The following is a 13584-nucleotide window of genomic DNA, read 5'->3' as shown; positions in this document are numbered from 1 at the left end:
ATGAACACATCAATCCTATGCTCCTCTGGAATATTTTTTACACTTATGTTCAATTTTTGGAACTCCTCAATGTGCTCTATTATTGAACCCTTTTGTTTGAGACTTATCAATTGGCTAAAAAAAGTGTTGCTTTTTGTGTCCTCATAATGTGTTGTCAATTCTTCCGTAAAAATTTCCCAAGTGATAATTTTTTTACGAGAGCAAAGCCATTGATACCATACAAACTGATTTGGTTCAAAATATAAAGTTTCAATACGTGCCTTTTGTGTGTTTTGCACATTATTGAGATCGAAAAATTGCTCTATCTGTAAAATCTATGTTGCGGGGTCCTTGCCATCAAACTTCGTCATATCGATTTTTGGAATATGGTGGGTCTTCGATCCAACATTAGAGTCTATGGAATCATGATTAACATTTCTTTTGTTCTCATCATGAGTTTCCTTTACTATCCTTTCACCATTAGTGACCATTTCTTGTAGCAACTTATTCATATTTATCTTCAATTCTTCCATGTCTGTCTTCAAATTTGTCTTCAAATCGTCCATCTTAGCTTCCATGCCATTCATCTTAGCTTCCACGCCCTTTATCTTAGATTCCACGCCATTTATCTTAGCTTCTGTTAGCTTTTGTGAGAGTGACATTTGTTGCACTTGGTCTTGTAATTTTGATATATCATGTAGCATTTCTTCCTCTTCTTCATGAGTCATGCTAGTGCTTTCAGGTTGCTTACTAGGTGTTTGCATTTTCTTTCCTCGGGGCATCAGTTACCAATAATAATGCTCTACTATGCCTTTTGAATTCTTCAAAATAATTTTTCAAACCAAGCTTAAGAAAAAATTTAAAAAAAATCTACACACATTTTTTCACTTTGAAGGAGCTTGATATTGCCTCTGATGTATCTCTGTAATTTCGGATCATCTAGTTCTAAAATTGTGACCTAAAGTAGCCCTCTGTGTCCTATTTCCAATGCCACCAGTCTGATCCAATTTGGATTCTCCAAGGAAGAGTTATGCCAAATCTCCCACAGTGACCTGATTATAGACTACTTCAGTAGAGTGAAATTGTACGACATGCCACGTGTACCTGTTTCAACTTTTGGCTCTAAGAAATATATACAAGAAACTACAGTCCGTCCTCTTTTTTTAGGTTCTTACAAAACTTCAATCCGATGCGCAGAGAGAAAGTCATGACGATTTTCCCTAGGTCACCTGTTTGGAATGTAATTCAGGATTTTGCAAATAGACCAACTTCTTCAGATCATATCTCTGCTAATATAGCGCGAAAAGCTCTGAAATTTGGACCCGAGGTTCAGTACGATTTCTTCTCAAATGGGTTTTTTTTTTTTGCTTCTGCAATGTCGCAAAAAAATAAAATCAAAATTAAAATTAAAAATAAATAAAAATAAAATAAAATAAATAAATAAATAAATTATAGCGAAAATTCCACGATGACCTATTTGGAGCAGTGAAACCCTAGAATCCAAAGCTCTGATACCAAATGTTACGAAACCAGCTCACAAAAAGATAGAAAATATAGTTGAACGCCTTAGAATTCAGCCTCTTCGAGGGGGAAACCTCCTTTACATTACACAAATGAAAAATTCTTGGATGATTCAAATTACAAAACCTCCTTTCTATATATAGGAGTCTAAGGAGTCACAATATAACCCAGCCGACCTAACAATAATAATATAAAGCCACAAAAATAACAATTGAGGGATTCTATGGGGCACAGTAATAAAAATATGGGGACAATAGGGGTGCAACAATATTAATAAGGGATACAACTATAACAGTAATGGGGTAATCACTAGTATTATAGGGACCTAACAGGGAGCCTTACCCAAATAAGTCATAATTGAAATGGAAAGAGGATTGAAATGAGGGAACCATGGTTGAAAAGAGGGGCTAGAGAAGCCCCAAAACTAAGGTCCCTGATCAAAATCCTTTTTTCAATCCTATGAATTTTGGAAGAACATAAAAAAGAATCCCTTAGAACAAAAATGTAGGACAATATTTTGAGACCAATTCGGGTTCACCCACTCCTGAATGACTAATTTTGAGGGAAAAAATCCATTAAAACAAAAAATAAGCATGTTTCATTCATAATATGCAATCAGGAATATACATATCACATTATCCACTTCAAGATATGGGGTTTTTGCTACATGATTTACCACACATGTCGATCCTAAAAGATCTTTAGGGTTTGGAGGTGGAGACCCTGGTTTAAGAACATCCTTGAAGGATTTGGGTTGGGATGAGTAAGATACACTCTAACCTTTGGCTCCACTTCTACTCTTGAAACCATATAGATCGTGGCATACTTAGCTATGCCATACTCACTAAGGGATTTCTGATCCCCAAGCTACTGACTTTCATTTAGGATTTCAAAGCTACAATATGGGGTTCCCACCCAATTTTGTATCATGACTGCAAGTGTGAAGACAAGATTTGTGGCTTTGACCTGCGGACAAAGAAAACCTCCTGAGTTTTTTTCACAAAGATAGTAAAATTTGCTAGATCTAGGGTAATAACCTCCCCCTGGGAGTAGGAAAAAACCTGCAGAATGGGGGGCCTTGAGAGTTGAGGTTGCCTCCATTCGGTGAATGGTTTCCAATGCTTCTAATGAAATCCTTTAAACATAGCTTCGAGTGATTCAGAAATGTTGTGGAACCATATCCAGCTTGAGCAGTGGCAACTCTCTATTTTGAACTCTAGGATAGCGCAACAAAGAAATTGTTGTGTTCAACATCAATATTTTCTCTGTAACCCCTTCCTTTGGTCTTCTTAGGGCCACCATTGTCGAGCTAGGAAGTACCCCCCATTATGGTGGATTTCAAATTGGGCACATGGGTAGGAACAGCGTTGGCGTTGCCATCATCCATCATCATATCATCATTCATCATATCAACTTCTTCTTGTTGGAAAAATAACTAGGTTCGGTCTTCATAATTATTTTTGTACTCATGTCATTATGTATATCTTATGTAACATGCAAAAGAAGAAATAAAATTTATTATTTTCAAGCATGGGTTTCATGCTTCTTTTGATTGGTCAACTAGCTTAAGCATGTTCTTCATGCTTCTAGGGTTTGTCATGTCACAAGAATAATATTAATTAAGACCCATTTGGGAAAGCGGTAACATGTTATTTTTTTTAGCCTAGAAAGTCAAGAAGACCTCCAAGACCAAGTCGGCCAAATTCAAAAACAAGTTGGCCTAGAAGAGGCCTATTCAACAACATGTTAAGGATTTATAAAGAAGATGAATTCGATTCATTTGAAGACACTTCTGCAGTTCAATTTAAAGTAAGACAAGAAGACAATTCAAGAGTGAAAGTCAAGAAAGAAGAATCAAATCAAGAATAAGAAGAAGATTCACATTTTCTATTCATTTCATCTCACACGTGTGAGTAAATATAGATTTTTTTCAGATGTCGGGGGCTGAAATTTGCAGGTCGAATTACAGACCTAAATCATAGGACCAAAACTTTGATTGAGGCAGATTTTTGAGAGTTTGACCTTCGTTGAATTTGCAAGACCTTGACTTGTTTGGAAGAGATCGTTTGGAGGGTTTAATTGGTGCTTGGGGGAGGCTTGACTTTAGTCTTTGGGTCTTGAAGGTCTCATTTTGATCTGATTCTATAAGAAGAGGATTTTTTGGGTTTTCCCTAGTTGTGGGGTTTTCCCCTTACGTGGAGCCTATATCTTGTGTTCTTCGTGTTTTGATAATTGCTTGATGAAGAAGTAAAACAAAATAATAAAATTCCAACTAATATCACAAGTAATTATCAAGTAAGGAGAATCAACATTAAGATTCAAATACATTGATTTTCCAACATGGTATCAGAACCAAGGTGAAGAAAAAATCAGTTTGAAGATCACTCATGTTGGCATAGTTGACACATCTACAACATGGTCATTCATCAAAGACTCTTCAATTTTTTGTGAGAGGCAAAATAAAAGGACTATGTTAAGGCAACCAATGTCTTCCTCTACAATATTATCCGAATTTTGTTCAAGAAAGAATTATACAAGGTCTGTAATTCCACTTTTTTATACAATAATTCAAATTTGAAGGATCAAAATTTTAGTGATACAAGCATTCCAAGTAAGAGTAATATCCTAAAGCATTAAGGATGATTAGAATATATGTAACGTCTGCAAACAAGTTCTACGAAGTCACTACAAATGATGCAAGCATGACAATATAATCCTAGTACCTTTCATCGAAGTTAAGTCTATGAGAAATGACATATAGTAATATACTTGAAAGAATGACAGTGATCCAAAGTCATCATAAGATCTGAAGTAAGGATTGATACAGGCTATTCTATGATTCAAAGAAGGCATAACATCACAGTAGTACGAGCTACACCATAAATGATACAAATTCTCTCAAGAAATTTTTTGAAGGACCAAGTTTTCAAGGAGTAAGTTTGGTTTTGTAATCTAGTCATACTCATGGAGAGCTTGCTCTTGCAATGAGTAAAATTTGAGAAAGGGATCACCTTGATCAAGAAATATCATAGAAATATAGTCCTTATGGAGGCTAAGTAGGCCTAGTAAGGCTACAAGAAGAAGATAATCACCAAAGTGCAACATTCATATAAGCACATCATCTGATAGAGGTCGCAAATATGAGGACCCCAACAAAGGAGAAAAGAAGCTAGTCTTGTATCTTTTCATGACCATTTGAAGGGTCGAATACATAAGGAGGAAGGTCGAGTATCTTGGAGGAATTTATGAGTTGTTTGTGCAAGATCTTGGAGGTGTCTTTTTCTGTTATGCAAGCCGCATTCCCTGAAGTAATTGTAGAAGGGGTCAAGGTCTGTAGTAGGTTGTTTGGAGGGGCCTAAAGGCCTAAAACCAAGAGCAGACCAGTCTAGAAGGTAGCGAGTGGGATCAACATATAAGTTAAGGAAGGCCACAACTAGAGGGAGGTCATTTGCAGCAAAAAGGAAGGGATAACGTGATTTCTATATGTACAATGAGTGAAAGAGGTGACTCACTATTGTGTGGGAAGATCTATGAAAAACCCAAAGGGCATTGAAGCAATGGATATTCATTATCACGTGGGTTGTGCTTGGAAGAGCTTTTGATAGTAATCTTGGAGAATCTAAGTCATTATTGAAAGGCAGTTTGATTGGTGCCCTACGGACCGTCAATTTGAAGCAAACATAGGACAGTTAGAGGGCCAAGAAAAGTCAGCTAAGAGAAAACTAGAGGATTGTCCAGAAGGTTTATTGGAAGACCTTGGGATTTGGCTACTTTGGAAAAGATGAGAATAGAAACTAGAGGGAAAAATCATTTGTGATTATGGAGTTGTGTTGAATGATAAACATTGATTGGGTTCAAAAATAATGAATTGAATAACCTTGTGATAATCAATATGTTGAAGAAACAATGTGATGGAATATCTTCAAGGTAGAAAGCAGTGCAGGAAGTAGTTGTGGACATAGTTGAGGATATTATAGGTGAAGACCTCAAGTACATGATAATAATATGTTAGGAGGCAGATTTGGAGCCCTAGGAGTTGCAAGATGAGTAATCTCAATGATAAGAGGGATGGTTGAGGAAGATATAGTTATAATTCTTAACTTATGTAAGGGAAGTATGAGTACTTCTGACACAAGTTGAGGCTTTTTGATGAATTATCCTTGGTTGAGAGGGAGTGAGCATGGATTTCTCCTCTCAAATTGAGAGGGAGTAAGGTTAGACATTGGTTCTCCCTGTTTCATGTACTAGGTTAGGACTAATAGTCGTAAGTCTAGTGCATGCATCACAGATAGGGAGAATAATGATTTGAATTAACATGGTTCTCCTTGTGCTAGGTACTGTGACGAAGTAGGACTGATATCCTAAGTCAAGTACGTGTACATGGATAAGGAGAATGGTGGATTGGATAGGCATATTGGACAAGCATTCTTGAGTCATGTACTTTGATGGATTAGGATGGAGATCCCAAGTCAAGTACATGGACTTGGATAAGAATGGTCTAATGGATAGATATTTCCTTGAGGGAAATGGGCCGATGAAAGATATACTCTGAGTATCCTAGGTGGGGTATGTACCTCGATGACACGATGTGGTGTCCCATGGAATGCCTCCCAACATTATGCTCTAATATTGTGAGAGATGGAGTGTACCTGTCAAGGCCTTGGTAATGTGACAATGTTGGCTATGATGATATTTTTATGCTTATTGATTTGGATCCCTTATGAGAATATTTCAACTTGAGATGGGCCTATTGATTCATTATGAATACCCTATTTAAGAAGGATTTCTAGACAGGTAACTAGGTTCAATCCTCACAATTTCTCTTGTACTCATGTCATTATGTATATCTTATGTAACATGCAAAAGAAGAAAGAAAATTTATTATTTTCAAGCATGGGTTTCATGCTTCTTTTGATTGGTCAACTAGGTTAAGCACATTCTTCATGCTTATAGGATTTTTCATGTCATGAGAATAACATTAATTGTATTAGACCCATTTGGGAAAGTTGTAACATGTAAAATAATTTCTTTTATTTAGTCTAAAAAGTCAAGAAGACCTCCAAGACCAAGTCTTATGTAACATGCAAAAGAAGAAAGAAAAAAAAAATTTCAAGCATGGGTTTCATGCTTCTTTTGATTGGTCAACTAGGTTAAGTATGTTCTTCATGCTTCTAGGGTTTTTCATGTCACAAGAATAATATTAATTATATAATACCCATTTGGGCAAGTTGTAACATGTAAAATAATTTATTTCTTTTAGTCTAGAAATTAAAGAAGACCTCCAAGGCCAAGTCAGCCCATGTCAAGAACAAGTAAACTTAGAAGAGGCCTATTCGACCACATTTGAAGGGTATATAAAGGAGATGAATTCGATACATTTGAAGACACTTATGCAGTTTGATTTGAAGTAAGATAAGAAGAAAAGAAGAGAGAAAGTCAAGAAAGAAGAAGCAAATCAAGAAGAAGAATATTTGTCTTTTCTACTCATATAATCTCACACGTGCAAGTAAATCTAGGGTTTCTACAGTTGGTGGGGGGCAAAAGTTGCAGGTTGAATTACAGACCTAAATTGCAGGACCGAAATATTGATTGAGGTAGATTTTGAAGAGTTTTACCTCAATTGACTTTGGGAGACCTTGACTTGTTTGGAAGTGATCATTTGGAGGGCTAAATAGGTGCTTGGTGGAGGTTTGACTTTAATCTTTGGGTCTTGAAGGTCTCATTTTGATCTGATTCTATAAAAACAGGATTGTTTGGGTTTTCCCCAGTTGTGGGGTTTTCCCTCCCTTGGAGTCTATATCTTGTGTTATTTGTGTTTCATGATCTTCATGATTTGATAATTGTTTTATGAAGAAGTAAAACAAAATAATAAAATGGAAACTAATATCCCAAGTAATTATTAAGTAAGGAGAATCAACATTAATCTTCAAACACATTGATTTTCCAACACTTTCGGCTCGAGATCGACCGCGTCAACCTTTGTGTCCGCCATTATTCTGCTTTTTCATATTCCAAAAGCATGTTTGCTGGGGAAGGATCTGAACCACCCTCATTTTGGTGAGATCTGTTGTGGGGGCACACACCCTAGGCATCTCTAGGGTTCCATCTTTGAGAAAAACTTGCACAAATGCCTTTGAGAGTATTGCAGAGCTCATTTTGGCATAATGTTTGAAACAATTATTAACATTATAGAATTATCATCTCAATCATTTAAATTATCATATAATTATTATTTGAAAAATAGTTTTGAATATTTCCACATTAATAATGCTTTCATTAAATTGTTGAGAAGAAAAAAACATTATCATATCTTTCTCTTCATCAAGAGTACCTTAATTTTTTTTTGAAATTTATAAGTTATTTTTAACATCCTCAATCTCATTACTATAATACAATAAAACATCCTCAATCTCATTACTTTAATACAATCAAACTTCTCACTAGGTAAAAAATATACATCTTCATTATCACTAAAAATATTTCCATAATATTTGAATGTATTATTAGAAGTATATAATAAACATGTTAGATGTTCATAAAATAAATAAAAAATTGTGTTAAATAAATTCATGATTCACTCCCAAAAAAAAATAAAAATAAAAATTCAATATTAATTACATATTATATTTTTATTTTTTAATTAATTTTTTATTCTACTTACTTACTATGCCTTGTTAATTCTTTTATAATTTACGAATATTTAAAATATATATATATCGGTTATGATATATTCATTCAAAAAAGGTGGAGGTAAACTTCGAGATACAAATATTTGAACAGATCAAGAAGGAGGAATGGGCAAAATTCAAGGATCTGTTTTTTCCTGCTTTTACATGGAACTCATATATTCCTAAATTTCCTACTACACTTAGCTTGTAACTTCTAAAAATTTGTAAAAGAAAATTTACTATTCATGTCTTAGCTAAAGAGAGATTCAAGAGACAGAAATAGGAGGTCCATTCTAGTTGTGAGAGGAGCAGATTCTGATAAATTCTGAAACAATTTGTTTCTTTCACTCTTTGTTAATCGATTTTTCCTCATCTGCTAGAGCCCATTGTTGTGATCCATTGAATTTGAGTTTTCCCCAGATTTCTTGCCCACCATTTCTTTCATAGTCTGTAGGGCATGCTCGATGTGAGCACAACGATTATTAAGCTTAGCAATGGATTTTTTGTGCTCGTTGCATTGGTAGTTGAGATAACTAATTTCAGTTTTACATCAATCCTTCCATTGATTGTGTAATGACCTTATCTGTTCCAACACCACTTTGATTGACTAACAATGAGGACAAGACTGATTCAGATCCATAGGATAAGGATCGGGGGCTCAGGAAGATCAGAAGAATTAAGAGCAGAGAGGGGGATGGATGCTGCAAAGAAACAAGGGGAGCAGAAGGAAAGGCTCACAAAGAATAAATAAGGAGAAGGGAGTCCCACAAAGGGTAGGAGGAAAGAGAGTGCATGAAAGATCGCAGAGATAAAAGGTAGAGAACAGTGTGAAGCAGAGAGGGAATAAAGGAGCATTTAAAGGGAGAGATGGATCGAAGAAGAGCTTGTGATCCCATCAAACCACCATGCCTTTGAATTTGATATGTGCAAGAGACAGGGGGAGCAAAGTTGAGGAGGGTCTCATATCAACTTTGAAAGAGGAGCTTTGACTGAGAGGGATATCGAAGATATTTTGGCAGCAACAAGCCTTGGGAATGAGGGGACTAGGTTTGGATTTTTCTGAGATCCAATAGAACATGTGATGGGAAGAGTGTTATGGAACGAATTTTAAAAAGATTTCCTGATTTGTTCTAGCCTCTCCTTGTGTCCTGATGTAAGATTTACTTGCAAGATCATCAACTATTTTTTTGTTTTCTCTGAGGACATGGAAGAAAGAGATCTCCCCAATATTTTTCAAATACTGTTGGATTATGGAGATTATTTGGGCTAGATCAACATTTTGGGTTTTGTATTCTTGACCATTTGTTGGATAAGAATGGAAGAGTCTCCAAATATGATTGGATTCATATAATTTCCATTGCTAAGGATTTGTGATCCCATCAAGAAACCATAGGCCTCCGCCTTATTATTTGATTCGATACCCAAACCCCACTCAAATGTAATTGAATTTGATCCCAAATGATCAATTATAATACCCCCAGCTCCTGCATAACCAGGATTTGACTTGGAGGCACCATCAAAGAAAAGACAGGGCCTCATGAGAGATTTTAGCCAAGTTGAGAAATCTCGTTCTTTCATTCGAACCTTCTAGTGATCAGATCTGAAGGGAGTTACTCTAGAAAGGCAAACCAAATGTGGCGAATGATCCAGAACGAATTTGAGCTAAAGTTTTTCTTCATGTTGAAGTAGTTTGTCATCCATTATTTTTTGTCCCTTTTGATAGGATGAATTCCATTGATAGGCTCCAGGTTTTGGCCAAGATTTTTCGAACTTCTGGTCTTATACTTTGAAAAATGAACTTGTTTCTTGCTAACCAAATATGCCAGCATAAAAAGGAAGGAAGGCAGGTCCATAATCTCTTCAACATGTTCTTTTTTTTAAAGGAGTAGGGGTAGTTGGAGTTCCACTTAGCAAAAAACTCTGATAAGTTGAGACTAGAGTTGATATGGACCTTAAGAGGATTGACCAAGGTTTGCCAACATTCAACAGAGAAATTACAATTGATAAAAAGATGATGAATGGTTTCTTCTGCTCCAGAGAAAAAGTGGAGATGGAGGAACTATGAATACCTCTTTTTCTAAGATTATTTGTTGTAAGAATTTTCCCTTTTAGCATGGTCCATATAAAAACTTTGATTTTAGGGAGGCTCTCGATTTTCCATACTAATTTCCAGAGAGGCCATTCAGGTTGTTGATGGTCTTCTTGTAACTTTCCATACCCAGACTTAACTGAATATTCACCACCTATTGGATTCCATTTAACTGTCTTGTTGTCTAAAACTAATTGGGGTTGCTCCCTTCAGATGATGGAGAAGCAGATTCCATTGATTAAGAAGCTCGAGGGGGAAAGTCGGGGGATTCCAACTATCCCAAGGGTTATCTTATTGATTCCAAGAGGAAATTTGTTCAAGAGTTAAGATGCCTATGCTTATTGATTCCAAGAGGAAATTTGTTCAAGAGTTAAGATGCCTATGCTTTTCATCCATATCTTGAGAGGAAGAATGCCTTGTAGTTCAGAGGGGGAGGAGTTTCCCATGATGTTTTCACTCCAAATATTTATTTCATGCCCCCCCCCAAGAATTCTAGAGATGTTATATGTGATTAAGGTCAGATAATTTTTGCATAATTTCCATATTTGTGAACATGGTCTGATTGGAAATTGTGTAGAGAGAAGTTGTTTCCGAGGAGAGTTGATATATTTGTTCTCAAGCACTTGTTTCAACCAATAAGTCTCACCTGAGATTAGCCTCCATATAAGTTTTGTTCCAAGAGAAATATTCATCAATTTAGGGGGTTGAATAGAAGTTCTTTCCTTCTCATAAGGAGCAATGACTTGTTTCCAACTGACCAAATTGAATTTCTTGGCCTCATTTTTTCCTCCCTGCCATAAAAAAACTTCTTATGATTAATTCTATTTTCTTTTGGATTCCAACAGCAGCTTGAGCGTCTGTGAATTGATATAAAGAAAGGGATGATAAAATAGATTTAATCAGGGTTATTCTCCCAACTAAATTAAGCCATTGCATTCCCCAGTTTTTCATTTTCTTCTTCATTTTGTTTACCGTAGCATATCAAACCTCAGCCTTCATAACAACTTTTGAGATTGGCAAGCTGAAGTGTTTGAAGTGAGACTAGTTTGAATTGAAGGAGACACCAAAAATTTGTGAGATACGCTGAAGAGTTCTTATTGGGGTATTCCATCCAAATATACTGCTCTTTGCATTATTTAGAAGGCCTCCAAAAATTGATCCAAAATGACTTTAAATCTTCTTGCAACAATGCAAGAAGCTCCCCCCATAAACAAGGTATCATCGGAAAATTGAGAGTGATTCATACTCTTAACTCCTCTGCTGAAATGGATCCTAGTGATAAGACCACACTGCCTGTTGTGCTCTAATTTCCTTCTTAGAGAATCAACCATTATAATATAAAGAAAGGGGGAAATAGGGCAGCCTTGCCTGAGGCCTCTAGATCTTTGAAAATTGTTTCTTTATCTTCCATTGATTAAAGGGGAAATCCAAGGCCCTTGGATACAAGATTTTATAATGTCTATGAACTTAGGGGAAAACCAAACTTTTGAAGGACAACTATGAGGAAAGGATGACTAACTATATCAAAGGCATTGGCCATGTTGTTCGGTGCAGGAATTGCAGTTAAGAAAACTCCTTTCAACACTTAATTTGTCAACCCAGGGTTTCGTACACTTCGAGGTGTAGAACGGGAAATGCCAAGAAATGATATGAACATTCTCTAATTGTATTCCTACTTCTTCAATTACAAATGCAGAATCGAAAGGATAGATCACACGACACTGAATACCAAAAACAATGTGGTGTTGAATGAAAATAATGTGCTTTGCAGAAATCCAAAGTAAAGGAAACTCTCAATCCATCATAAACAATCTGAATCGATAAAATAACTATTTGAGATTCTCTTCAATATGGTTGTAAGACATAAGAATAATCCAACTAATCAAAATACATGTCTGCCTTAAGATTTTCCTTCTTACACCAAGTTTTCGTTCATGTACCACAACAAGGTTCCTGTACTGGAACATTGTTCCTGTACTAGAGTGAAGCTTCTATACTAGAAGTATGTATATTGGGCCCTTACTGAAGATCTTGACCTACATACAAGAGCTCTGAGCCTTTTTACTAGAGCACTTTGTTCTTGTACTCGAAATGTCGATTCCTGTACTAGAACAGAGGTTCATGTCCTAGGAAACCAAAGTTCTTGTACTTGGTTTCCAAATTGATTGCAAGAAATAAAAGCGTGTTAACTAAGGAAAATAAATGTAAGGTGAAAACATAATTGTAAAATGAACTTCTATAAGCAAAATGAACCATTAACTAATCTCATGCTTGGAAATGAAAAGTACTTTCACAGCAAAGGAAATTTCTCTTGAAATAAGAAACCGTTTTACTTGGAAACTACTTTGACTTAAACATCAGCAAGCTTTTTCTTGAGAAGACTATTTATTGAATAAATTAGATCTGCAACCTTATACAAACAATCATTTTAACTTAGGGAATCCTTCTGATACATTCAATATTAAATGCAACAACGAGTGTAGGTACAAACCCAAATAATGTAACAATGTTTTAGTGAAAGTTTATAAACATTAATCAAATCCGAATCCAAACTTGAATATTAGAATATGCTTCACTAAAGAGCCAAACACTATTTGCAAAATAATAATAGACCTGCAAAGATAAGAACGACTGGTTGCAATGAAATAAAGGAAACCTTCAATCTTGCTGAAACGAAAACGCATCGGTGTAGGAACCTTAAATATATTTTTTCTTTGTAAAGAAAAAGGAAACACGCATTTGCAAGAAAGAATGGAAGGGAAATAGAAGTGAATACAAATGAACCACGCACACACCTGGATCCAAATCACATAGCTTGCAAGAAATTAAATTTCATTAGCTATAAAGAATCCAAACATGATCTGCTTCATTAAACTTGCATAAAAAATAAATCTAACACACAATTAATAAAGGGAGAACGAGCTGGGTTAGATGGGCCCTAGCCAACTAGCTCGTTTCCCTGTAACAAAATAGAAACGTCAAGCGCTCAAATGGAGCATAACAATAATATCGAAACAGAGAACTTCACAACTGGCATGTTCCTTTGTATTAAACTTCAAAAATAGCAAATACACATCGTGGATCCCATGATCCAGCCCAGAAATGGCAATACTCAAAAATTACAAATAGTAGCAAAGGTTTGATACATAATCGCTCCCTAACATCTATAGAAAAACCCTATTAAATACATACTTCGACTCTTGGACACAACAAGAAATATAACAACATGATATATTAAGCCTTTCGGTTGTTCGCAAAAAGTCTAAACAAGGGTTTTACAGCCGAAGTCCAGCCTTCATATCCCGCCTTCTTCTCTAAATGTCGAGC

Source organism: Pinus tabuliformis, chromosome 3_2 (assembly GCF_031772625.1).
Source record: "Pinus tabuliformis cultivar Carrire ecotype Pingquan chromosome 3_2, CPIR1, whole genome shotgun sequence".
Lineage (NCBI taxonomy): Eukaryota > Viridiplantae > Streptophyta > Pinopsida > Pinales > Pinaceae > Pinus > Pinus tabuliformis.
The sequence above is the reverse complement of the archived record's forward strand: the minus strand, read 5'-3'. Positions refer to the sequence as shown.